Source organism: Cynocephalus volans, chromosome 5 (genome assembly GCF_027409185.1).
Source record: "Cynocephalus volans isolate mCynVol1 chromosome 5, mCynVol1.pri, whole genome shotgun sequence".
Taxonomy (NCBI): Eukaryota; Metazoa; Chordata; class Mammalia; order Dermoptera; family Cynocephalidae; genus Cynocephalus; species Cynocephalus volans.
Genome location: NC_084464.1, coordinates 117,786,943 through 117,813,763, shown reverse-complemented (window position 1 = coordinate 117,813,763; position 26,821 = coordinate 117,786,943). Strand labels below are relative to the sequence as shown.

At 38.0% G+C, this 26,821-nt stretch overlaps 1 protein-coding gene across 2 annotated transcripts in view; it reads right to left on the bottom strand.

Moving 5' to 3' along the window:
• Positions 1-26,821, bottom strand: part of NT5DC1 (5'-nucleotidase domain containing 1) — a 135,742-nt gene that overhangs the window by 28,620 nt on the left and 80,301 nt on the right. The gene's annotated exons all lie outside the window — the stretch shown is intronic.

Here is a 26,821-nt window from a genome sequence, read left to right as displayed (position 1 = left end):
TGCAACTGCTGGCTCTGCCCCTGTGGGTCTTTAGAGAGTCTACAGGTTTAGGCTAAGCTCCAAGGTAGACAGTAGCAGTATTTCCAGAAGTCCTGACCATACTCATCCATAGTGCTTGACTCAGTGCCTTGAAAGTTGTGGATACTTAGCAGATCACTACAGATTTGGTTGAAATGCTACTAGATTCCTAAAGCATTTGAGAAATACTGTTCTCTGAGCATGACTGCACTAATAAGTAGACAAAGAGAATCCAAGTTCTTTAACTGCTTGGAAAAGAACACATGCACAGATAAAACAACAGGTTAAAGAGCTTGTACTGAATGACAGACTCTGTAACAACTAGATATGGGCTACACCTGTAACTCCATCCAGTGTGATGCACTTGAAATGACAGAAATGAAAGTTGTTTATCAAGAATATCAGGACATCAGGACAGGAAAGAAGAGTCAGTGAAACAAACAAAAAACAATAGTAGCAAATACTGTTGCTAACTTGCCCAAATCTACTCCCACTCTTCTTTGCGGGAGAGTGCTCTGATTTTGTTTGAGGTTGCATCCTTTTCTCTGGGGCTGTGAGCTCAGAGAGAGCCTGGGTCTCTATCAGTCTATGCCTACCAGGGTAATTCCCTCCCCCAGCCAGTAAATTCTTTAGGAAGGTGCAGGGGACCCACGTATGGCCAATGAGACCTGAGAACTCTGCTGGGGGACTCTGGAGTGAGGGATACCACTGATAAAAAGAAACCTACATAGAAGAGAATATTCCTTCTTCCACTACTGCTGGATACTTACCTGGCAGGGGAGATACCATGATCACGACTTTGCCATGATTATGTGTTCTACCTAGAACTGCACAGCTATCTTCAACATAAAGCACAATTCTGACATACCAGGGACGGCACAGTGGAAATATGAAAGGAACCTGGCTCCCTGATGATATCACTGGGTCTCTAATTAAAAACCACTGTATTAACCACCACCGGACGTACCACCACCCTCTGGATGACTTCTGGTTGTATGAAATGACTCAATTTAATAATTAATAGCTTAAACATTAAAAATATGTATTATTTATAGCCTAAAGTATCTGCATTCAGAAAATAATACACTGCAAGAATATCATAACCAGAACAAAAGTAACTTAACAAACGAAAGAATGTGCAACAAAATGAGAATAATATTCAGACATCAGAAGACCAAGAACAAAAACAAAGGTTATGCTCTTCTTGTACTTTGTACTGTGGGTATATTTGTGTGTAATTCTCCAGGATCTCTTAATATCCCAGAAGCTATTTAATGGTCCTTAGAAAAATTAAAATATTTTTGGTTTTTCAGGGAAGAGAAGGTACTATTAAGAAAAGGCCAGTTTAAGAAAGAGAAAATAATAAAACCAAATTTCTTAGAATAGTTTGATGAGTGAGTGACCATCAAAATGATTTCAGAGGCTGTGCATTCTCACAACTTATGGGAGTTATATGTGAGACCATTTCACTCAGAAAAAGCTGCAGTAGCAAAAGAAATTTTATGGGATGGATAACAAAAGATTTATAGTGTGTAATGCTGCATACATTTATAGACAATCTGTATTCAGAAAACTGCTGAGAAAGTTACTTTTTCTTCTTAGCTGTATGTGCTTACTGCCATCTAGTGATCAAAACATAAATTACTGTTAAAAAGCTAATTAGCATTTTCAAATAAAAAAATAAACCATATACGTTTAAATATGTATTTTAGATTTCTTACCTAGATTAATTTCATTAGTATCTCCTAATAAGCCTAACCCAAAAGAGTGTAAACATTAACAGTTTAATGAGAGGAAATTACTCTCTGAAGTAATAATGGGGGTGTCCTTGTGTTGTTCACAAGCCAGAACAAAATGAACAAACTAAAAAAGACAAGCTCTGTACAAATAAATACCCGATAGTGGATTATGAGTTACTCTTACAAACAAGAGATCACTAGCTGTTATTGAGGAAAATATTTTTGTTCCCTTGTAAATTCAAATCATTAAAAGACTAGGAGATATAAATACACGCTTACTTTTTTATTGGAATAAATCAAGCTATTAAACCAAAGGAAGAGTTATGTTAAACATAATACATTGAATTATAATCGCCTATTTAATTATCTCTCTAAAGAGACTGGAAACTCTCAAAGGGAAGAAATATATCTTTCTACTTCACATGTAGCAGGCATTCAATATATAAATGCCTAAATCAGTGCAGGGGCAGACATAGAAACATTTATATTTATTTACATTCAAAGTAATAATATGATTTGTAACATATAACCAAACTGTGAATGACAAAAAATTATATTATTCATGCATTATCAAAGTCATCCTGTCTGAAGTACCCTACTATATACATATTTTTTACCCCTATTGAAAAAAAAATCATGTTTAATTATGATAGTAATAGATTAACACTGATTGAACAAGACAGGGAATTTAGACCTAAGGTGAAAAGGAATGGTCTGGTTTGTTGGTAATTCACAAAGTAGCCTGTGTTTTCACTAACCACTAAAGAAATTCTATTTTACTGCCACTTTATGTAGCTCATTTTCCTGGCCTTTTCCACCCCTCTTATATCTTTAGAGGCTAGTATTTTCTGTGTCCTGATGGGATTAAAAGTAAATTTTTTAAAAAGCTAGTTCTAAAAAATAAGTTTAGCTCTCTCATGTTAAAGATTTGGTTAATATACAGTCATGGAAATAAAAGCAAAGTGTTACACAGTTTAATATGCACATAAAATGACCAGCATATATCAAATAAGATTTAGGGACCTTTCGTGGTAAAAAAAAATGAGTACAACTTGAATATTAAAAATGTTTTTAGTTTAACAGACAGTTGTGCCACACCACTATTTCTACCATCACCGAATAAATAAGCATTTTCCCTGTTAACTGTATCACTACTGTTCCTGTGATTTGTGGCTAGAGTTTTCAAAGCTGCTGTCCAAGGAGATTAGAGACGCTGGGATGCTAATACCTCCACCATCAGCCTGCAACTAAGATCTCTGGCTCTTTCCTTTGCAGAACATAATTTGGGAGAGATTTAAATATTTACAACTGTTACAAGTTATATAAGAGCATGCTAGCAAACCGCTAAAACGTTTAGCTACAAATTATTTAAATGACTTGCTATAGAGATAATAATTTTCTGAAAAAAGTTATTTTTGGCTAAGAGATACTGAAATATTTTTGGAGGATGAAAGATAAATTTGTTTTGTTTATTTATAGGAGGCAAAGGATGAAAAAGAAATTTAATATTAAAACAAATTTCCTATATATGGTCCCTACGTGGTTTATATTTATCTTTTATTTGTAAATAAAGAACTCTAGAATATCTAGATTGAGTGAAGTGAATATTGATATGCTAAGTATAACGCTTAGAAAAGGACTCCAAATAAGAATTGGGAAATGAAGTATTATCCATTGAAAAACATAATTTATAAAAATAACACTTTAACAATATCTGACTTCTATCTCTAATTAATTCACTTACCCATGCCCTACCCTAAAGATTCTAATTTACAAAGGTCTAGGCTGGGGCTATAACACCGGTATTTTTTTTAAAGTTCCCCAAGTAAGTCTAATGTACTGCTAGAATTAAGAATTATTGCTGTAAAATATAAGAACTAGAACTCTTACTATTATTATCTGTATATCTTGTTTGCTTCTCTGTAAATCATAGGCTCTCAGAGGGAAAGGACTTTTAGTTTTATACTATCTTTATTACTTAACATGTAGCCTTGTACATATAATAGGCAATCAACAAATATTAACTGCTGTTGATTATCTTAAATGTCATTGTGGTTGATGATCTTTAAAATGTTTACTCTTGGGCCGGCCCCGTGGCGCACTCGGGAGAGTGCGGTGCTTGGGAGCGCAGTGGTGCTCCCGCCGCGGGTTCGGATCCTCTATAGGAATGGCCGGTGCGCTCACTGGCTGAGCGCGGTGCAGATGACACCAAGCCAAGGGTTGCGATCCCCTTACCGGTCACAAAAAGACAAAAAAAAAAAAAAAAAAAAAAGTTTACTTTTACTTTATACCAACTAAGCACAGCATTCTAGATTTAGTTAAGTATTCTAATTATAGAATGTTGGATTTCACAACTATGACTGAAGAATTTCTGGGAAAAAAGGATGACATGGAATTCTTTTAGGGAAAAATTCTAATAGTTCAAATGAACAAAGACAAGCCAAGAAGACTTTTCTCTCTCCAAAGCCATCAAACTGGCAGAACTTGGAGTGAATACAAACTATAAATACTAGTATGGCTTTTAGTCATCAGTGTTTTAAATTTTATAATTTTAATGTCTTTGGATAGGATTACATATATTCTCTAATAGGTTACCACAATCCCCACTATACCACATTGTATTATACTTAGCCTAGTCAACTCCGCTGTTGGCAGCAGAGTTACAACTTACGTTTTCTCCTATGATGCCAGAATGAGTTGCTCTAAAAGAACATGGTGTCGGGCTAGGTCACAGACCCCTCTACCCAGTCCTGTGCAGGTTGTAAGTCAGATAAGCGAAAGAAAAACCAAGTAGCCACCAGCAAAGTGGACATGCTTTATTCCACATGCAAGCTCTGCGGGCCAGCGGTTCAGAGCTGCTGCGTTCCATACTGAAGAGTACATAATAGGGGCAACGAACAAAGGGGTACACGGGCGCACGTGCACACTAACTCTACTCTTATGTAACTTGTTTACAATGGACGTGCTGAATCATACCCAGCCTGATATGAGGCTAGAGGGCCTTGTGGAATATTCTTAAAGCATATGTACTTCACAGGGCCTGGTTTTTCAAAGCCTTGAAGTTTCAAATATTGACCTTGTGGAGGACTGGAAATTTTCCTCAGGCTATAAAGTCTCTGGTGTAAGATAAAGATTTGTGGCACAGCAAGGTTGCTGGCTCAAGGACAGACCAGTTACTGATTGTTATGTAAAGATACTGAGAAATTGCTGTAAGATCACTTAATTATCTAAGGGAATGTCATCTGACTTGTTTAACTGAAAGTTACAAGCCCATATTGTTAAACTATAACCCCACCTATGTTCTCTTCCTGTAACTTCCTGGTATGGAAAATAAATACATGAAGAGAACCCCAATTTGGGGTTAATTTTCCCAAGGAAGGGATGCCTTTCGCTGGAGGGTCCCGGGAAAGTTAACCATTTTGGGGCTTCTCACTGCTCAGAAGAGATGGGCTTTGAGTAATCCTTTGTATCTCCGTCACCCAGGGAAGTGGGGTGACAAATCCATGGGGGGCGAAGCAACACAAAGCAACAGGGCCTGACTAAACTAACTCCATTTTCCTCACACATGGTTACTGAACAGATATTATATTCATGGAGAAAAGCAATGTAAATCTGGAGAGAGGTTTTAAAGGCCTGCTTGGTTTTATTCTAAACATGAGTCCTTTGATGAGGACAGTGACAACTGGGAGGGATGGCAGATGCATCTGATGACAATCATATACAAAAACATCTAGACAGGCTGTGAGGTTGACAATGTGACTTGGTAAGGTAAGATTTCATAATGACAGATATAACGTTAGGCTGAATACTAAGTCATACAAGTATAGCACTGGAAGAGCTGCTGCTTTTTCGCAGCTTCAAAATAGCCTACAGTTAGCTCAGGTGCCACAGTATAAGCAAAGTGTAATCAAAAAGTTTGGGGACCATGTTTTACAATATAGTTAGTTAATCCTTTGTACTTTTGACATTGCCATGTTTTTTGAAAAATATTTGTGCTCTAGAAAGTTGGGCAAGAAGCATGTGTCCCCCTCATCACCCTGGGCATCATGTCTGTATGTGCTCCTCCTTAGGAATGGATGATGAGATCTCACTGCCACATTAACACCAGTACGATGCCCAGAACCAGGGAAGCAAAAATTCTTAGTCTTTCAATCAGTCTAAGACTAAACCTGGATTACTGGGTTCAATCCTGAATGACATTTTTCAAGAAGGAGTGTGTCTAGAGGAGAATGACCATGTCACATGGGTGGGGACGGACACTGGATGAAAGCACTCTTCTGATAAAGAGACAGCTTGTGCTAGGGACAGGAATGAAGAGGAGGGAAAGGACGTGAGAGTTGAACATTCAAATATAAGAGCACAGACAGTGCTAAGAGAGACTGGCTTGGTCTGTATGACCCGAGAAGGAAACCAGGGGAGGTGGTAAGTACGATGCCTGAACCTGATTCCCAAATCTGGAAGCACAACAAGTCCCCTGTAGCTCTTGTAGAAAATATCAATTCCTGTTTCCCATCTTAGAGATCTCTGGTGGGGCCCCAGATATTCACACTTGGCCAATCAGGCATGTGCAAACCTGTGAAGTAGGTGATCATATTAATCTTAGGACTGCTTGATTCTATGCCTCTCTGGTGATATCAGCCAGATAACTCTTTAGTCACAACGAACACCCATTTCCAGTTTCTCCTCCTCTAACACGTCTTTGCTTTATGTATACGATTTTTCAAATCCAAGATTTCTGTAGAGTAGTGGTTCTCAAACTTAAGGATAAATTAGAATCACCTAGAAGGCCTGTTAAAATACTACCAGAGTTTCTGATTCAGTAGAACTGAGGTGGGGCCTGAAAATGTGCATTTCTAACAATTTCCCAGGTTGGCTGATAGTCCAAGGACCATACTTAGATAACTACTGCTGTAGAATGCCCTTATTAAACCAGATAGCTTTTAGAAAATCTTTTTTACCTACAAGAACTATTTTGGCTAAGAAGGTATAAACAGATTAAACACATTTAATGTTATCTCATGCAAGATTTTTAACCTGTGTCTTATGTTAAAATGGATCTAGATCAATAAGATTTTAAGTTCTTAAAATGTATTTTCATTTCCTTTATAAGAGAAGGATATATGCAAGGGTGGGGATCTCATGGACTATTTTGCACTGCACTATTTTACATTTGTTTTCATTTCTCAGCCACGAGAGCAGTAATTTTGTAGGTAAAGCAGAAAAAGCCAGGCTTTGGAGTTAGACTGGCCTAAGTTTGAATCCCAGGTTTGCCGCTAACTATATTGGTTGTGTGACTTTTTTGAGAAAGTCACTGAAAAATTTTGATTCTTAATTTCTTCACCTATAAAATCTAATTAAATTATAGAGAAGAATAAATAAGTAATGTGGATAAAGTGCATCTCACAGTGCCTGGCACAAAACTCCCAGTAAGAATTTCTTTCCACCCTTTCCACTTACCTAGATGCTACTATCTGATTCTTTTGCAGGGATCCCATTGCTAGAGGTGAAATAGCCAGGATCCTGTGCCTGTTATTGCACTTGTAAAAGCAAAGCTAATTTTTAGTAAAGCTCATTATAATTGATGGGTGTATTTTCATGTACTCCTACATGTGATCTGTACATATTACATTATAGGAAGATGTGTGGTGGATTGAGTTTCCAGGATAGACACAATAATACCTCTCACCTCACATGTCTACAGTCTACAGTTGGAATTGACTGCTGCATTCCTTAGAATCAGGGCAGATCCTTTTTGCTGCTCTGATGCATAGAATGTGGCACAAGTGACACTGTGTTAGTTCCAGGTGTAACCCTTAACTGGCCTGGCAGCTTTGACTTCCTGTCTCCTTGAAGCCAGGTGCCATGTGAGAAGTACAATAAATCTGAGAACACCACGCTGTGAGGAGCAAGTCAGAGGAAGAACTTGTGTGTAGGTGCTCCAACTGCCAGCCCCAGCTGAGCACCAAGCTAATACCTTCAACTGCAACACACATGAGTGAGCCCCCTTGTACATCTAGCACAGTCAGATGATGGTAGCCCCAGCTGATACCTGACTGCAACCATAGGAGAGACCCCAAGTGAGAAGCACTAAGTTTTGTAGTGATTTCCTGTGGAGCAATATATAACCAAAACAAAATACTTTGGAATGGAGTCACAATTTCAGTTATCTTTACGCAATCCAAGATATGTTCAGAAAATGTTTACAAATGCTTTTAGAAACAGCTGAAATAACAGTAAACAGGCTCTAAATTGTCTTTCTTCATCTCTAAAAAATAACTCAAGGTTTCTATTGTACGTAAATTTATAGAATATAAATGCACGTATAGTATATGTTAGCATAAGTCTTCTGAACAGTTTAAAGAAAACCAAAATTAACAAGCAAATTCTACATAATACTTCTGACTTCTCACCTACTTCAAATATGATATACTGAGAAAATAATAACCAATTACTGAAATGCATAGTGATAATGACAGTAAAAAATGAATCTCCTGGGATGTTTGCCCACCTCCTCTCCCCCAGTTAAGTCTCAACTCAAAAACTTTAAATATTTCTTCAAAAACAGACTGATCTTCAAGGAAACATGCATTTCAAAGATCAAATTTTATCACAAGGGTGCACTGTTTCCTTGATTATCTTAGTTCTAATACCCTCAGTGTCTTCAGAAATATCTTTTCTTATCAATAAAGCGAAAAGTATGCAAAGCTATATCTCACTTAGAAGAAATCCATTTAAGAACACACATTGTATACCGGTTTAGCTCTATAACTAACAAATAATATCTATAAAATTCAATTCTGCTTTTTTTCAGAAGTTCTTTTTAGTCACTGACTGAGCTGATGTTATCTATGCTATTATCTGGGAATTGAGATGTTACATTGAGATAAAAAAAAAAAAAAAAACCCAAGTAAATGTCTTACATTAAGGAATAAATATTATCACCCTTCCTGGAATGCACTGCTCTCCCTCTGCTGCTCAGTGAACCTTTGGGGCTCATCACAAGGTTACCTTCTGCATAGAGCCCTCCCCAAAGCCCACACCCAGTCACACCACGTCCAGACATCGATGATGACATTTATCGCACTACACTATCATCAATACTTGTATGAAGCATCTTTATAATTCTTTTTTCCTGAGACTGTGAGATCTTTTAAGGACCTGTCTTTACATTCATGTTTACATTCCTTATGTCAGGCAAACAGGTAGAGGATTAATAATTGTATAAGTAAGTGTGTGTGTGGGAAGAGCTACCAGGCAAGACTTAGCAGAGGTGACCAAAAAGACCAGAGGTTGGCAAACCACAGCCTGTGAGCTAAGAAAGATGTTTAAATCTTAAAATGGTTGTATAAGGATCAACATAATATCCTTGATTTTGTCTGTTGGTACACAAAATCTATAATATTGACTATCTGGCTCTTTAAGAAAAAGTTTGCTGATATAGATATAGTATTTCATAATTATAGGACAGTAACTTACTAAAAAAAAAATAGTTATAACTCACTATTAGAAAGTGCCAAAAGAATAATAAATGAAATCCTTAATTTGAGAGACTGTTTAAAAGCTATGCAGTCTCTCAGCAGAATGAGTACTATAAAATCATTTATGATAAAATTGCATTTCTGAAAGACAGTATAAATACCTTTATGTATCTTTTCATCACAGTGGATCCCCAAGCATGATGTAATTGCCCCTCAGTTATTCTCTGGCCTGGATCCTCTAATAGATAGAATATTCTATGGAGGAGTCTCTTTACTCTGCCATTTCCTTAAAACAAACCTAAACCTGCCTTTGCTACTGCCTTTATGATTATAGGTACACTTTATTTTTAGTCTCTGAATAAAATGTTTCAGGCTTACATGTTCTGCTTGTTCATAGAGCAATAGCAGGGACTACAGCAAGACACTGTAAACCCAGGACCAAAAGCTAACACCTGGTAATATTTTCCCTTGTAAATGTCACAGGAAGAAGAAAGATCCAAAAAATGCATATGATGACGTGATGACATCATCATCAGAACTAAAGAGCTTGTAGCTTGAGATGAATAAAGGCACTTTTGCTTAAATACAGTCTTACAAATTAGCTGTACAATAAATAAGAATGTTTTCCTTGGTAGGGCAAATTAAGGACGCCTCCAGGTAAAACCCAGGACAGGATTTAGGGGCTAGCTTCAAAGAGATGCACTGTAGGTTTCCTCTCAAATAGTTTTTACATGTATTTGCCAGATATAAGAACCATCTTGAAGGATTTTGTTTTCACCAGAAGTCGGCTTGCTGGCTGATTATCCTGACTTGAAACCTCCTACCTCCTCCAGAAGAGTGAAACTGGAAAAAATTAGGAGAATGAAAATAGGACACCTCAGGGCAAAGCAGCTCAGAGATGTGCCAAAACTTATTCCTTTAAAAAAAAAAAAAGTTATAGTTGACTTCTCTAGCTTTGAGGCACAAAGATGTCAAAAAACAGTAACAGGAACAAAGGAATCAAAAGCTAGACATTAGGGTTCACTTACTATAAATGTCTTGAGGAAACTTGCCTCCCACTGAGGACTGAAGTGCTCAATTATTTAACAAAGAAAAGACCTGGAATAGAAGGTTCACTGTGTTTTTTTTAACCTGGTTTTTCTTCTGTGGTATGTAGCCTAACAGAATGCCAAGACAGCATTTTAGTATGTACACACTGTGCTAAATTCAACTCCCCAATCAACATAAACAACTAAAATCTACCTGTATGGGAACCCAGTCCTCATCCTACAACAGTCAGTTATGAGGCACAGAGTAGGGAAAGCCTGGGGCACAGCTGTCGTGAGTCTTAAAACCTAACACAGCTTGGAGCCTCTGTAGGGAGTGGGCAGGCTCTCTGGTAGAAAGCACAGTGGGAACTCGGGCAGGAGGTGTTCGAAGGCGAAGAAGGGCGGTATGGCTTGCTTCAGAGAATATTCTACCTTAGGCAGACCTTTAACCATCTCAGTCCTTTTTTCTTCCCTGGCCTGATTCCTTTTCAGGCTGCCTCCTTCCAACCTAACTAATACAGTAAGTTTATACCTATATATCTTGAGTATTTTTCTGAACTAACAAATGTATAGTCATATTAACGTTAAAGTCATACTTATTTTCTAAACACAAATATGAAAGACGTTTTAAATCAAAAATTAAACAACGTTTTAACAGGTTAATATGAAAAATCTAGAAAAAAAATAGATTATGCACTCAGTCTTTACATATATCTATATCTATCTACATTACTATTAAAGGTTTTGAAAGAGATATTTTTCTGCTTTCTCTCTCTAGGACACATTAAGTCTATTATAAAAAAACAAAACTTTTACTTCTTTATTGATGTTAATAGGAAATGGCGGTAGAAAAATAGTGTTTCCCACTATTCTTTAAAGCACACGATCTATTTACTGAGTGCCTACTTGGGGCCAGATATTATGTTGACACTGAGGATACCAAGATGACAAATGGTTCCTACCCAAAGGAAGATTTCAATCATGAGGGGACAAAAACAAATCACTGAACTACAGTTTGAAGTGTGCTGGGTTAGGCAGATGCCCAACATGCCATGACTGCTGAGGAAGAAAACGACTACTTCTCCAGCAGGTAAGGTGAGGATTCAAGAGAGGGTGAGATGTCGATTGGGCCTTGGTCACTGAGAGATGGTTCAGTAGAGCGTGAGAAGCAGAAAGGGCGACCCAGCACAGACAATAGTGCAAGGTGAAGGGAGTGGACTTTAGGGATGTCTGGGGCTGAGGGTCCATGCTGGAATGAATGGGAAGCAAAGGCTGTTCTCATTGCCTGGACAGCTGCACATATTTGTTCCTATGCCATGGCTTTGCTCAGAATGTTTGCAATTCAGTCCACTCCACCTTCAATTTGAGGACATTACCCCCCAAACTGAGTTCCTGTCTGCTTTTCTAAATTCTACCCTAGTTTAAAGGGTCAGCCTAATTCCTACTTTTTCTTGTTTTCCCTTTACTGAATATGCCAAATACTTACATTCTATTTCACATCCTCCAACTCATGTTCATATATTTTTCTATACAGTTCATTAATTGCATAATAGATTTTTATCTCCCTCGAAAGCAATTTTCTTTGTGCCATTATAATAATCATTACTATAGTGACTAGATCCTAGAAACACAGAAAACATTCAATGAAGGTTAATATAATTAAATCTTTTTCTCTTAAGGACATTAAACATACTCTCTTGAAATCTTAGGGACGTATTATGAGGTTTAATAAAATTACTTCTGTATTCAAAGGTGAACTTCATTTCTACTCAGTCTAAATGCAGCCCGCTTATACATTTTAATTAAGTGAAATCTCAAGGCTAAAGGTCTTGGGAACAGTAGTGCAAGTTTTAATACTGATGTTTATTAGTGCATACTTTCAATCTTTCAGAATAAAGCACAACAAATCTGCTGTAGGCAGAGAACAGTCCTAGTTATAAAGGCACAGATCCTATCAGTTCCCAGAGGACCTGAATAAAACAACATTGTAATCATTAAACTATTTACTGATGTAAAATTATATTCTGACTTTGTTATGACCTAGTAAAAAGTTTGTTAAAAAAGCATATGACATAAGTGATCAGACTGTTTCTTTTTGAAAGGAAAGGAGCTGTCAGCATAAATCCAGAGGACCCTAAACCCTGGAAATAACCCATAACCAAAGAGGAAACATTCAAAATTCAATTTAAATGAGAAAAATATTTTACTAATAGTGTTTGGCAAATGTTAGCAATAAACATGAAATAAGCTATGGGTAACTCAATGAAGAAAAATGAATGAGAGGGAAATTGCACTAGACTCATAGATAACCATTAGCAGTTCAATTTATCTAAAAACTATGACAAAGAAAATGTCTTTCCTTCCAGATAAGAAATCATTTCAAACTTCAAAGAGTTTAAATGTCTCATGCCAGAAAATTAAATCATTATAGAGCAGTGTAGGAGGGAAGGGAGAAAAGAATTCATGATTTGCACACAACTTCATTAAGAAATGGCTGTTGCTGTTGATGTAGGAGAGTGGCTATTTCCGTTCCTACTGAAAAAGCTTCAAAGGACAGAGAAGTTTTCTGTACTACAGCAGACATACAGATGTAAACATATTAAAGAAATGTGGTCCCTGTGCTCCTGGATGGCATGGATCCAAAACACATAGTCCCGATTCAAGTCTCAGTTGTGCAAACTTGGGTAAGTGATTTAGTCACTCAGAGACATTGTTGGTTTACCTGTAAAATGATGACAATAACAGAACTCACCCTGTCAGGCTGTGTGGATTAAACACAATAATGTATGTGAAACACTTAGCACAGTGCTTGGCACACAGTTAACACTTTGTGTTAGAGCCATTTTAACTTCAGCAAGTTCTCCTGGCTTAGCACAGGTAGTTAACTGTGAAATGCCACGGGCCATACTGCATCATGAAATTGCCCTGCATAGGCCCTAAATGCAAGATTTTCCTTATGAAAATGCTACTTCCCTTCAAAACATAAAAAAGTTTGCTATGAAAAAACCCTTAAAGTCCTATTGAGGGAGAGACAGGGTGGTTCCTTTTTTTGTCACTACCAGGGCAAAACACTGGGCTGGATAGCCCACTGTTCCATTCTATCATCATTACTCACAGAGCACTGAGCAAGAACCTTCAAGTAGCTGCTGGGACCCTGGGGACCATAAAACCCAACCTCCTCGCTGTGCGGATATGAAAATGAACCTAGAGAGGCTGACCTATCTATCCTTATACAATGAGGAGAAAAACATAATGGAATGAAAATCCTGATCTCCTGATTCTTTCATTCCATATTCCTTACCTTCTACGTCTATTAACCTGATTGTTTCATCCCCTTTATTAAGGTATTTCACGGCCTTTTTGTAAAGATGCATACATGCAATTAGTGAAAATAAAAAAAATTTATGTACCCTTCTAAAACAAAATAAGAACAACGAGGGAAACTATACCAATTGATGGTTTACTCCTAAAGAAATATACAAAATCTTTGGACCGTTTTTCTTTTTCTTTTTTTTTTTCAATTTATTCCACATATTTAAGGAATTCCCTTTGGGAAGACTAGCTCTAGCAAGATTGGACTCTATAAATCTGTGTGGAGACTGTGGGGCTCTAGAGGGAGTTCCTGACTCAGTAAGTTTCAACCTGCCAGATAAGAAGAAACTTATCTCTCAATAGTAAAATGTAACTTTAAAATTACCTTGTAATTACCCAAGTAATTCATAAAACATTGTGCTTTTTCAAATTTTGAAACATTAAAAAAAGTCTGGGAGAATAAGGTAGGTCAAGACAGCAGACTAGAGGTGCCTGGGGCACAATCCTCCCACAGAAAAGGACCAGAACAACTAACAGACAGCTAAATACTAATGGCAACATCTGCGGGAGAATGCTGGAATGCAGTGAAGACTGGTTAGATCCCTGAGCATGAAAGCCCAGGATGGCAGCATAGAGAAGAGAGAGAGACACACTAACTCAGCTGCCATGTCCCCACCACTGGCACTGTCACAGGAGGAATTTTCCCTTGTGGTGAAAAGGTAGGCACAAGACCCACACCAACCCCCATCCTCACCACAGAGACCTGCAGTTCCTCTTGAAGGAGGATTCTCCACCCTTGCAAGCCCGAAGCCAAGTGTGGGGAGCAGGCTAGAACACATACACTGCATTGCTCTAGAACAGAACCACCCCCACAGCCCTGATCCCAGCAGATGCAGGATGGCACCATCTTGAAACCAGAGCCATTGCCTGGAGCGTGTCTGCCCTGGGACCAGTAGTCACGGAGCTTCCCCCCAGCCTTAAGGCTCCACTGTCATCCCAGCGCATTCACACAGGTGGCTACAATGCCCTGATCCCAGTGGCTTAAGGCCAGGGCCCACAGCAGCCATGACTCTAGTCCTGCAGTCTAGGAAGCCAACCCTAAACCTGCTGACCTGTTGCACCCCCAAGTCCCTGGCCAGAGTTCAGACAGGCAGACACACCTCTGGTGGAATGACCCCGCTTCTTCCCTCGAATGCCCCCCACCCCCACCTGGCTGAGTTCTGTGCTCCTGAACCCCCAACCTGGAAAAACAGCTCATAGTTCCCTACCCTAAGAATACGCCTTTCAGCCGGTAGAAATTAAGCACATCTGGGCCCTTCTGGAGAAGCAACCAGGCCAGGTTGTTTCACCCTCAACAGTGCTGCCTAGCAGCCTCACCCACTGCCACAGAAGCAGCTGGACAACCCTCTTTCTGTAGCCCCTCCTCAAGGCCTTGCCCACCGTCCAAGAAGCAGCTGACTAGGCCTCCTCTCTGCAGCCCAGCCCATCTCAAGGCCTTGTCCACCACATGAGAAGTGGCTCAGTAACTCCACCCTTGACAGACCCACTCCCAAACCTCTGAGGGAAGCATGACCTCGCATCTGGCCCCAAGAACTGGCACAGCAGAAAGCCCAAGAGCAGACCTGCACCCAACTGTTGCACCCTAGGAAGACCTGCCCCTGAGTCTTTGAGCCACTGTACACATACACATCTCTAGGTGAGAAACAACCTGGCTGACATGCCCCTGGCAGGTCCACTGCTGGCCAGAGAAGCAGCATGGTGTTCCTGCCACTGGAATACCAGTCCTGGAGACCCTGATGTGACACATGTCCACACTCTAGCCTAAGAATCAGTCCGGCAACCCCATCCCCAGTGAGTCAGCTCCTAAGATGACTAACCCACAAGGTGTACACACACACCACTGGCATGTGAACCAGTCCAGGAAATCCTCCACTGGCAAAGCTGAGTCACCGCTGCCACAGCATGCCCCCCACACCTCACCCAAGCATAGGCTGCTGAGGCACATGCAGGCATAGCAAAAGTGGATTACATCTGAAGAAACTACATAGAGACTAAACTACTACACCCACCTAGAACAAAGCCATTGTACTCTACCCAGTCAACGCCCTAGAATGCACTTGTAGGTGAAAATCTTTCCCCATGCAAGCCACTCTACAAAACTCAAAGAGGTGAGGTTCCATCACATGCACAGATATCAATGCAGGGAAACAAGAAAAATGAAAAAAACAAGGTGACATGACACCACTGAAGAAACACAATAAACCAGTAAATGATCTCAAAGAATCAGATACTGTCAACTTGCTGGAAAAGGAATTTAAATTAACAATCTTAGGGAAACTCACTGAGACAGAAGGGAATACAGGCAAAAAAATTCAACAAAATCACAAAAACCATTCATGATCTGAATAAGAAGTTAAACAAAGAAATAGATATTGCTAAAAAAAAAAAAAATCAAACAGTAATCATGGAATTGAAAAATTTATTGAATGAAATAAAAAGTACATCTGAGAGTAACAATGACAGATTAGATCAAGCAGAAGAATTTCTTTTCTTAAATATTTATTTATTTATTTGTTTTGTTACCATATTTATCATTACACAATGTAATAATTTTCTGTGGCTCTTTACCAATTTCTCACTAACACCTCTCCCCCCTTCCCCTTCTCCAACTCTGGTGGCCTCAGTTCCATTTTCTCCTTTTGAAAGTTCAACAAATTATTGTGGTGGTTGTGTCAGAAGAAAGAATTTCTGATCTTGATGACAGGAGTTCTGAGATAACACAGGAAGACAAAAAAAAAAAAAAAAAAGAATGAACAAAGCCTATAAGATTGATGAGATACTATTAAGCAAACAAATATTCAAATCATGGACACTGCAGAAGGAGAAGAAAACCAAAAAGAAATTGAAAACCTATTTAATGAAATAATAGCTGAAAATTTCCTAGTCTTTGGAAAGATACAAACATCATAATCCAGGAATTTCAAAGGTCCCAAATAGATTCAACCCAAAAAGGTCTTCTCTAAGACACACTGTAGTCAAAATATCCAAAGTTAATGACAAAGAATTGTATAATCAGCAAGAGAAAAACGTCAAGTCACTTATAAGGAATCCCCATTAGACTAACAGCAGACTTCTCAGCAGAAAGCCTACAGGCCAGGAGAAACCCTACATACAATGATATACTCAAAGTACTGAAAGGGAAAAACTGCCAGCCAAGAATATTATGCCTAGCTATTATGCCTACTCTTCAAAATGAGTAAGAAATAAAGTTTTTCTCAGACAAGCAGAAATTGAGAGAACTCATCACCAACGGTCTGGCCTTACAAGAAATGCTTAGGGGAGTATTACATCTAGAAGAGAAAGAATGGCAATAATCATGAAAACACCCCAAAATATATAACTTACTGGTATGATAGGTACACAAATTAGAAAGAGAAAGGAATCAAACCTTGTCAATACAGAAAACCACAAAACTGCAAAGATAAACAATGAGAGAGGAAGAGAGGAAAAAGGATACACAAAACAATCAGAAAACAACAAAATAACAGGAGGAAGACCTCACATATCAATATAACCTTGAATGTAAATGGATTAAATGTCTCAATTAAAAGACATAGATTGGCTGAATGGATGGAAAAACATGAGCCATCCATATGCCAAAACACACCTTACCTACAAAGACACACATAGACTAAGTGAAGGGATGGAATAAGGTATTCCATGCAAATGGAAAATAAAAGTGAGCAAGAGTAGCAATACTTATATCAGATAAAGCAGACTTTAAATCAAAATCTGTATTAAGAGACAGGAAAGTGCATTATATAATGATAACGGGATCAATACAACAAGAGGATATAACAATTATAAATATATACACACTCAACAGTGGAATACCAAGATACTAAGTGAAAGCAAATGCTGTCAGATCTAAAGGGAGAGAGAGACACCAGCACAATGACCATATATACTAAGTACATATAACTATATAACTATATATGATAACTACATATAATAACTACAGACAGAACTACCATTCGATCCAGTAATTCCACTACTGGGTATATATCCAGAAGAAAGGAAATCAACATATTGAAGGGATACCTGTACTTCCACGTTTATTGCAGTTCTATTCACAAGAGCCAAGAGTTGGAACCAACCTAAATGTCCATCAACGAATGATTAGATAAAGAAAACGTAGCGTATATACAAATGAATACTATTCATCCATAAGAAAGAATGAGATTCTGCCATTCACAACAACATGTTTGAGCTTGGAGAAAATTACGTTAAGTTTTAACCCAGACACAGAAAGAGAAATGCTGCACAGTCTTACTCATATGAGGAAGCAAAAATGTTGGTCTCACAGAAGTAGAGAGTAGAATAGTGGTTATTAGAGACTAGTAAGGGGAGCAGGGTTGGCGGGGGGACTTGAGAGAGGGTAGTCGATGGATACAAAATTGTAGAGGGATACAAAGAATAAGATGTAGTGTTCTATAGCAGAATAAGGAGACTACAGCCAACCACAAATTACTGTATAACTTCAAGTAGCTAATTAAGAGGATTTGAATGTTTCCAATACAAAGAGGTGACACATTTGAGGTGACAGATATGCTAAATACTCATATGAATATTGCACACTACATAAATGTACCCAAATATCACACTGTACTCCATAAATATATACAATTATTATGGGTCAATTAAGAAAAGTAAATAAAAAAGAAAATAAAAGAAATAGAGAGCAGAACAGTTGTTACCAGAGGCAGGGAAGTGGAGGTGGGAGAAGGGGATGGGGAGACCTTGGTAAATGAATACAAAGTAACAAAGTATCAGTTAGAAAGGAAGAATAAGTTCTGGTGCTCTAGGGTGACTATAGCTAATAATATTGTATTGTATATTTCAAGATAGCCAGAAAAGAGGATCTTGAATGTTATAACCACAAAAAAATGACAAATGTTTAGCTGACAGGCTAACTATTCTGATTGGCATATATAATATATGCATGTATTGAAACAACAAACTGTACCCCATAAAAATGTACAGTGAAAAAATAAATAAATAAAAAAAGAATTAAAAAAAAGTCTGACGTCTTCTCTGAACACTATTCCCAAATTCTGCTCCCTTCCCTGTCTACCCTAAAAGGATATTATCATTGTCATTTTGGTGTATATCTTTCCAGATAAGTTTCTGTGGGAACTACATACACATATATGTAGTTCACATTTTGGTGTGTAACTTGCCAATAAGTTTTCATGCATATGTATTTTACAGTACACATTTTCTGCAATTTGCTTTGTTCATTCAACAATATGACTTGAAAATCGAGCCATGTTAGGTGCATTCAACAAATAATTACTGAGCACCTACTACATGCTATGCATTGTTCTAGTTGCTGAAGACACAGGAACGAGCAAAATAAAGTTCCTTCCCTCACAGAGCTTACATTCTAGAAACACTTCATTCTTTTTAACCACAGCATAGTGAGCTAGTGTATGAATATACCAGTACTTCAATGTTTTTTCCCCCCATCATTACAAATTCTGGGGTAAACATCATCGTATATGATTCCTTATGCACATGTGTGTTTGTAGTTCTCTAGGGCTTATACTTACAAGTGAGACTGCTGGGTCATTGCACATCCATATTTCTAATCATACAGTTACACTGAGTCTCCTTCCACAATGGTTGTAAAACTTTAGCAGCATATATGTATGTACCCTTATCCCGCACTCTCAATGAGATCATGTTATCAGACTTCTTAATTTTTGCCAATCCACTGGGTGAAAATGGGCATCTCATTGTTATTTTACCTTGCATTTCCCAATTTCTAATTAAGTCGTGCATCTTTCTGAATCTTTATTAGTCACTATCTTTTGTTCCTTTAATATTTTCACAACATACAAGGTTGAGAATGAAGCAATTACCAAAAATATTTATTGAATTCAATTGGGTGAATTGAGGGCTATTTATGAAAAATCACTTTATTATAAAAATTCACCAAACACATTCCGAGTGCACTTGGCAAGTTCCAGTATTATCATCTCCTGAAGTATTTCTCACCCCTCCAAAAGCCTTCAGGCTCACAGCAGTACATTGTCCTCTCCCTTACCCAACTGCTTCACTGCAGGACCAAATTCCAAATCATATTGCCAAAAAGTGAACTGCATCAAAGGCCTTTGCCTTCAAGGGTTTTTTGGATGGATCTATGGGAAGCTGGGAGTATTTACATTTGATGATTGCTGTGAGTGTGTGTGTAAAGGTGTCTGTGGCCTAAAACTGTAAAGAAGCTAGTCAATACTGACTTTTTCCAAACAGTAAATATGATTATGATTACAAATGCCAAGTAGTGCCAAAAAAAAAAAAAAAAAAGTACTGGTAAGGATATTGAGAATATAAGGAATCCTACACTGTACGAGAACCAAGTACTTTGGAAAATTGTTTGGCAGTACATACTAAAACCAAACACACATACACACTTACCATGTAATGTAGCAATTCCAATTCTAGGTATAGATCCAAGAGTAACATGTAAATAGGTACACAAAACACAGGTAAATGATGCTCATGAAGCATTGTTTGTAATAGTCCTCAATTAAATTAACCCAAATGTCCACCAACTGTAGAATGGGTAAATAAATTGTGGTAGTTATATAAAGGTATACTGTACAGCAGTGAAAATGAATAAATTACTGTTACATTTAACAACAGGGATAAATTAGAGGAGCATAATGTTGAGGAAAAGAAGCCACACACAAGAAAATACACACTGCATAAATCCACTTATAAAAGGTTAAAAATCAGATGAAATCAATCTGTGGTATTAGGTGTCTCTCCAGGGAAGGAATATTGGCTGGAAGGGAGCATAAGGAGAGCTTCTGAGGAACTGGCAATGCTCTATTAGCTCAAAATATGTTCATGTTTGACAACAATGTTTAACAACAGTAATAATACAGAACTGACATAACAGTTGCATGACCATGAAAATGAATGCAAGAAATGGAGTAAAAACAAGTGCTAAATCAGAAATGAAAGACTAACATTAAAAGAGAATCTATGTAACACAATAGAGTAAAGATGTTCAGCATAGAAAAGCAAGCACTTAGTAACTGAATTTGTTCAAAGTTGCATTAAATAATATTTTAGGTTAACTTCACTATTTCCTGTCTTTCAGCATCAGAAGTGTTTTTCTAGTATCATCAGTGGGAGGGAGTTGTCCATTAAACTTAATGAAACAGAACTTGTATTAAGAAGTCAAAAACCGGGCCTGCCCCGTGGCTCACTCGGGGTTCGGATCCTATATAGGGATGGCCGGTGTGCTCACTGGCTGATCGTGGTGCAGACGACACCGAGCCAAGGTTTGCGATCCCCTTACCGGTCAGAAAAAAAAAAAAAAAAAAAGAAGTCAAAAACTATGGTAGGAAAAAAGAACAAGTTTCTTATGAGACAGCTCCCCCCGCCCCCCTTTGCATTTCTGTATCACTCCTAGTAATATGTTACCTCTGTACTTTGCTTGCTCCTTGAGATTTCCTAGTCAAGGAAATGTTAGATAATTAAGAACTGTCACTTTTTCAAATTTCTTCCATAGAGCTGAATTTACTTGTTCAATTTAACAACAGTAATGAAAACAGCTGTTATTATTTTTAATATTTTAATGTTTATCTGCAATGCATTTATGAATTTATAAACCACAGTTCCTTTTCCCAGACTATAATCTCAGAATTCCATTCTGAGCCTAACAGAAACATCATGTGACTGGATTTTTGTCTGGCTCTGTAAATATCATTCGAACCGATTTAAAGTGTCATTGAACTTTGCAAGCATTAAGTAACAGATTTGTATCTGTAAAAGAAAACAGCCCTTCGTTTTTAGAATTAAAGAAATAAACCCTTGCCAATAATAATTTTCTAAAGGTTCAGACTCTTAAAGGTAAAATCAAGGACATATGGGATCACTCTTTCTTCACTTCCCCCCAAAAGAATATGGCCAACTAAACTCAGTGAATTTTATTTTTTAGTGTTGAATTTAAGATCTTAAATCTTTAGATTTAAGTGGATCAAAATTTAGAAGGAACTTTGTCTTGACAGTGATCTATATATCCCAAATATCCTACGCATAAGAAAAAAAGATTTTCAAAAACCCATTTTTCTCAAAAAGAAAGGCCAAGTGTACACAAGCAATGCTGAGAACTAAGGTACAGAGGAGGCTGCGTCATCATAGAGGATTCCTACACTGTCTAGACCTGCACTCTAGGTCTCTAGCCACATGTGGCTATTTAGAGTTAAATTAAGTAAAATTAAATAAAGTTTGAAAGTCAGTTCCTGCAACACCCTAGCCACATTTCAAGTGCTTGATACCACTTGTGGTTAGTGGCTAGAACACTGGACAGCACAGATATAGAATATTTCATCACTGCAGGAAGTTCTATTGGTCAGCACACCTCTAGGTCTAAGTTAACTTCAGTCCACAGCTCCTAAAATTACTAGCCGTGGCTGCATAAAGCTATTGGCATTTGGATCAAAATAATAAGCAAATATGATTTTGTCCAGAAATAGAGCATTTTAAAAAGTAGAAGTAATAATTAGAATCATGAAAGCATGCCAAGGCTTCAGCGTGGGCTTGTAGGGGAAACACTGCCCAGAATCAGGTGGCTCAGGCTTTGCACCTGTGTTTCAGCCACGTGTCCTTCCCCTTGCCTGTCAGCAGCAGCAGTATGTTACCTTCCCTACTTCATGGGTGGGGTGGGATGTCAAACAAGCCTAAATGATGAAAATGCTTTGCAGAGTGGTGAGCACACGTTGTTTATATTATTATTTTTATGTTAAATATGTTAAATGACACTTTTGGTATGATCAGTAAATTTGACTCTGACAAATGCTCAGTTCATCAAGGCACTCAGAACCGAAAAGCATTACAGAGGTGATTCCCTAAGTCACTTGTCACATTAGGGAAACCTGACTGGTCGATTCTTTTTCATCAAGAGATTACAGAACACTGCTGTCTACCTGATGAAGTTATTCTGGATTCAGTTTCTATAATGGACCATGTTCAAATACATACCTTTATACATATGCTTAGGATGAAAAAACAATACTGTTCACTGAAATAAAGATGGTGGCAATAACTTCCAATTACAAAGACACTTTTAAAAGTTTGTGGAAAAATAGAATTGAAAGACAATGACAAACTTTCCATGAACTTTTTGAAGTACCCTCCTATATAGTTAGGAATCATGGCTACAGACAGAAAGTCAAGTATCATAAAGATAACTAATTCTAGTTATCTGCACTAAACTTTTTTTATCCCCTTATATATTGTCCCTCCATGAGTTTACAAGCAGTGACCCATTCTTACATGCTGATGCCCTCATCTTACATTTCTATTCTGCACACATCACCTTCTGGGCGGGTCTGTGCTTCATCCCACAGCTATCTAGGGGTACTGCCACTGTACTTCTCCACTCCATCTCCCCTTGAGAAACCAAACTGGGAACCATACAGACCCTGGTCAGAAGAAAGCACCTGTAAACTGTAAGGACAGCTGTATTTCTGACTAGGTGGGGGAAGAAGAGGGGAGCACATGTAAATTTCCTCATAAGAGAAAGTAAATACAGTATCACAGTGATACCCTTCAGCCTCTGTAGCTGGAAACCTAGAACTGCTGCAAGCTAGCGAGCAGAGGGATGAAATACGATTGATAAGGACATTAAACATTACCATGAGAACAAAGTTGGAGAAAGATTCCATGAACAGACTTTTAAAACTAAGGGAATTATATACCAGAGCTTGATGATATACTTCTGAATAAAATAACCAATACTTAACAATAGTGCCTTAATTTTATTTAGCTATGTTTTAAAAATAAACTTCTAATTTTAGAATAGTTTTAGATTTACAGAATAATTACAAAGAGTACAAAGAGCTCCTATACAATAACTTGCACTCAGTTTTCCTATCAACATCTTACAGTATTATAGCACATTTGTCACAATTAATGAAACACCATTGATACATTATCATTAACTAAAGTCCACACTTTGTTTAGATCTCTTTAGTTTTTACATAATGTCTTTTATCTGTTCCAAGATCTCATCCAAGATACCACATTACATTTAGTGATCATGTCTCCTTAGGCGACTCTTGCTGTGATACTGTTTCAGACTTTCTTTGTTTTTGATAACCTTAAGGTTTGAGGAGTAGTAGTTTGGTATTTTGTAGAATGTCCCTCAATTGGGATTTTTCTGATTTTTCCCCCAGATTAGACTGGGCCTATGGGGTTTTGGGAGGAAAAACATGGAGGGAAGGTGCCATTCTCATCACATTATATCAAGGGTACATACTATCAACATGACATCACTGTTGATTCTGATTTTGATCATTTGGCTGGGGCAGCATTTGTTAGGTTTCTCCACCGTAGGGTTACTCTTTTTTCCCCCTTTCCATACCGTACTCTGTACGAGGAAGTCATAATGCACAGCCTACATTTAAGGAGTGAAGAGCTAGGCTCTACTTCCTTGAGGGTGAAATGTCTGTACAAATTATTTGGAATTCTTTTGCATGGGAGATTAGTCTGTTCTTCCCACCTATTTATTTGTTCAATCACTTATTTATTTCAGATGTTCACTGATATTTATTTTATACTATGGGTTATAATTCTAGTTTATTTATTTTGTTCTCAAATTGTCAGCTTTCACCATTGGGAGCTCTATCATCTGATTCCTGTGTCCCTTTGACATACACCCATCATTATGGTTTTTGTTTTTAAGCATTTCTTTACTTCCTGGCACTGCAAGATGCTCCAGGTCATCTTGTAAATTTCCTACCCCAGGCCTAGAGTCAGACATTTCTCCAGGGAGTCCTGGCTCCTATTACTAGAGAATGGTATTAAAAGCTAATATCTGGGTGCTAAGTGCCTTTTTTGGTTTTTAAAGGTGCTTTCATACACACACACATTTATCTCTTCTCCACAACCTCATTGACAGATGGGTAAAACTAAGCCTCAGAGTATTTAAGTGATGTGCATAATATCAAGGCTAATAACAGCAGTGCTGGGATAAAACTCAGTCTTCTAATGATAGTTCTGTATCTTTTCCAGTTTCTGATGTCTTCTGGATGAGGAAACAGCATTGAGGACCAGATTAACAACTTGTAGGAAAAAGGGAAAAAAGAAATAGGCACTTCCAGAAGATAGTCCTTTCAGGAGGGAAAATTTAACAGGACTACCTGACAGAGTCTCCTATTTCAAAGAAACAAGTGGAGATTTTTGTCTTCTATGGAAAGAGGTCTTTAATTATATTACAGCAGTGTTTCTCAGTTAGGAGCAATTTTGCTCTCCCCACCCTGGGGACATTGGCAATGTCTGGAGACATCTTTGGTGGGTGGAGGGTGCTGCTTCTAACACCTACTAGGTAGAGGCAAAGGATATTGCTAAACATCCTATAATGCACAGAACAGCTCCCACATAAAAGAATTATCCAGTGCAAAATGACAATAGTGCTAAAGAAGCCAAAAGAGTGACTACTAGAATTTCATCCCAATTTTACAGTTTCTATTCTTGCTGAATTATTTTTTTATTTGTGGCTATGAGGGACACTTATTCTGTGACCTCGTGAGTTAGGCTATCAGAAGAAAAAGTCCCCATTTTGGTTAAAGAAGTGGCTCTCAACCAGATAAGAGACTCCTACGGATCTTATGCACAGGACAAATACCAGAGTACTTCAAAAAGTTCATGAAAAAATGGAATTAAAAGATAATACTACTCTTTCCATGAACTTTTTGAAGATCCCTCGTAGAAGAAGGCATGCTCTTTAAAATGATTTGCTTGAGTCAAGTAGGGCATAAGCACATCAACAGTTTCCCCCAAGTATGAGCACAGGTCCATATAACAGCCCTGAAAAGGGAAGGCATACTCTACATAAGCCGTCACTTACTGGCCATGCTCTTCACCATCTTCTGGTTCAAGACAACTTGTTAAGGTGCCCTGAAATATCTACCAATGAATGGGTGAGCCTTACTAAGTAGATGGCTGTAACCCAGAAACTGTTGATCACTACTCATGACCTCAATTTGGAGAGGAAGTGAGTGACTGAATCCCTGTTTGTTGATGTAGTCAGTGATTCACCCACAAGTTTGACAGGAGAAAGAACCCTTTTGTTTACCAGGATCTCTCATAAAAGCTTTAGAAAAATCTTGCTCACTCTTGGGACTAACGAGTCAATGAAGGACACTTTCTGAGCAAAGCTAGGTGCCCTAGGGACATAAATTGCTATCGCATTCTATGCAAAAATTCAGAGAGCTTATGGTGGCAGTGTTAATGTGGAGTGAGCCTATTTGTGGAGCTCCTGATGAAATAGACATGTGTTTGGAAAGTCCTCAATGCACCATGATGCCTGGTACATAATAATTGCTTGTCAATGGTAGCAACAATAAAGAACAAATGTTTACTTAGTGCTCTCTACGTGTCAGGCCCTATACTTTATACATTATCTCACTGAATCCTCATAAAACTAGCCCATGAGATAAATAATATTATCAGGTTTATTTTCATATGTGAAATTTAAAAGTTAATTGCATCAATTGGCCAATGGTAAACAACTGGAAAGTAGTAGAGCTGGTATTTTAACCTCTAACAGTCTAACTTCAGAACTAACATTAGGATACTGTTATTACTGTTTTATGTTGTCTTCTGCTCCCACCATAGCCACTAAAATTATTATTATTAATCAGTGCAGCTGGCTGCTCATTCTTAAAACTTGGGTGCAGAGGTAGGAGATGGCGAAGGTCAAGAATGTTGTTACTCCACCCAGTATTTTCTAATGACTCAATTCTGCTTTGCTTTTCAAAGCAGACAAGATGGCAACCAGAGACTTAGCAGGGAGTCATGGCCTTTTTGTGGGCCTTTAAAAAAGTTCAGTTATAAGCTTCATATGGCCCACAATAAGGGGAATGGTGTCTACAAACTGTGGGTGCTGTGTGGTTCAGGACAAAGCTGACATCGATATCATTAACCAAGCAGAGCAGATCAGTGGCCAGATGCCCATGAAGGCTCATGCCTATTCAGGCCCTAGATCGGCAGCAGAAGACAAAGGAGGTGAGAAGGATGGCTGGCATGCTACAAATGGAGAAAGCATGCAGGGGGGGTGAACACAGACCAGAGGATGCCCTGTACCACCAGGCTGTCTACTGTACTGTGAACATGTTATTCATTGCAAAAAGTAGTAATGTGCTAGAATTACATTTCTATTTCATCT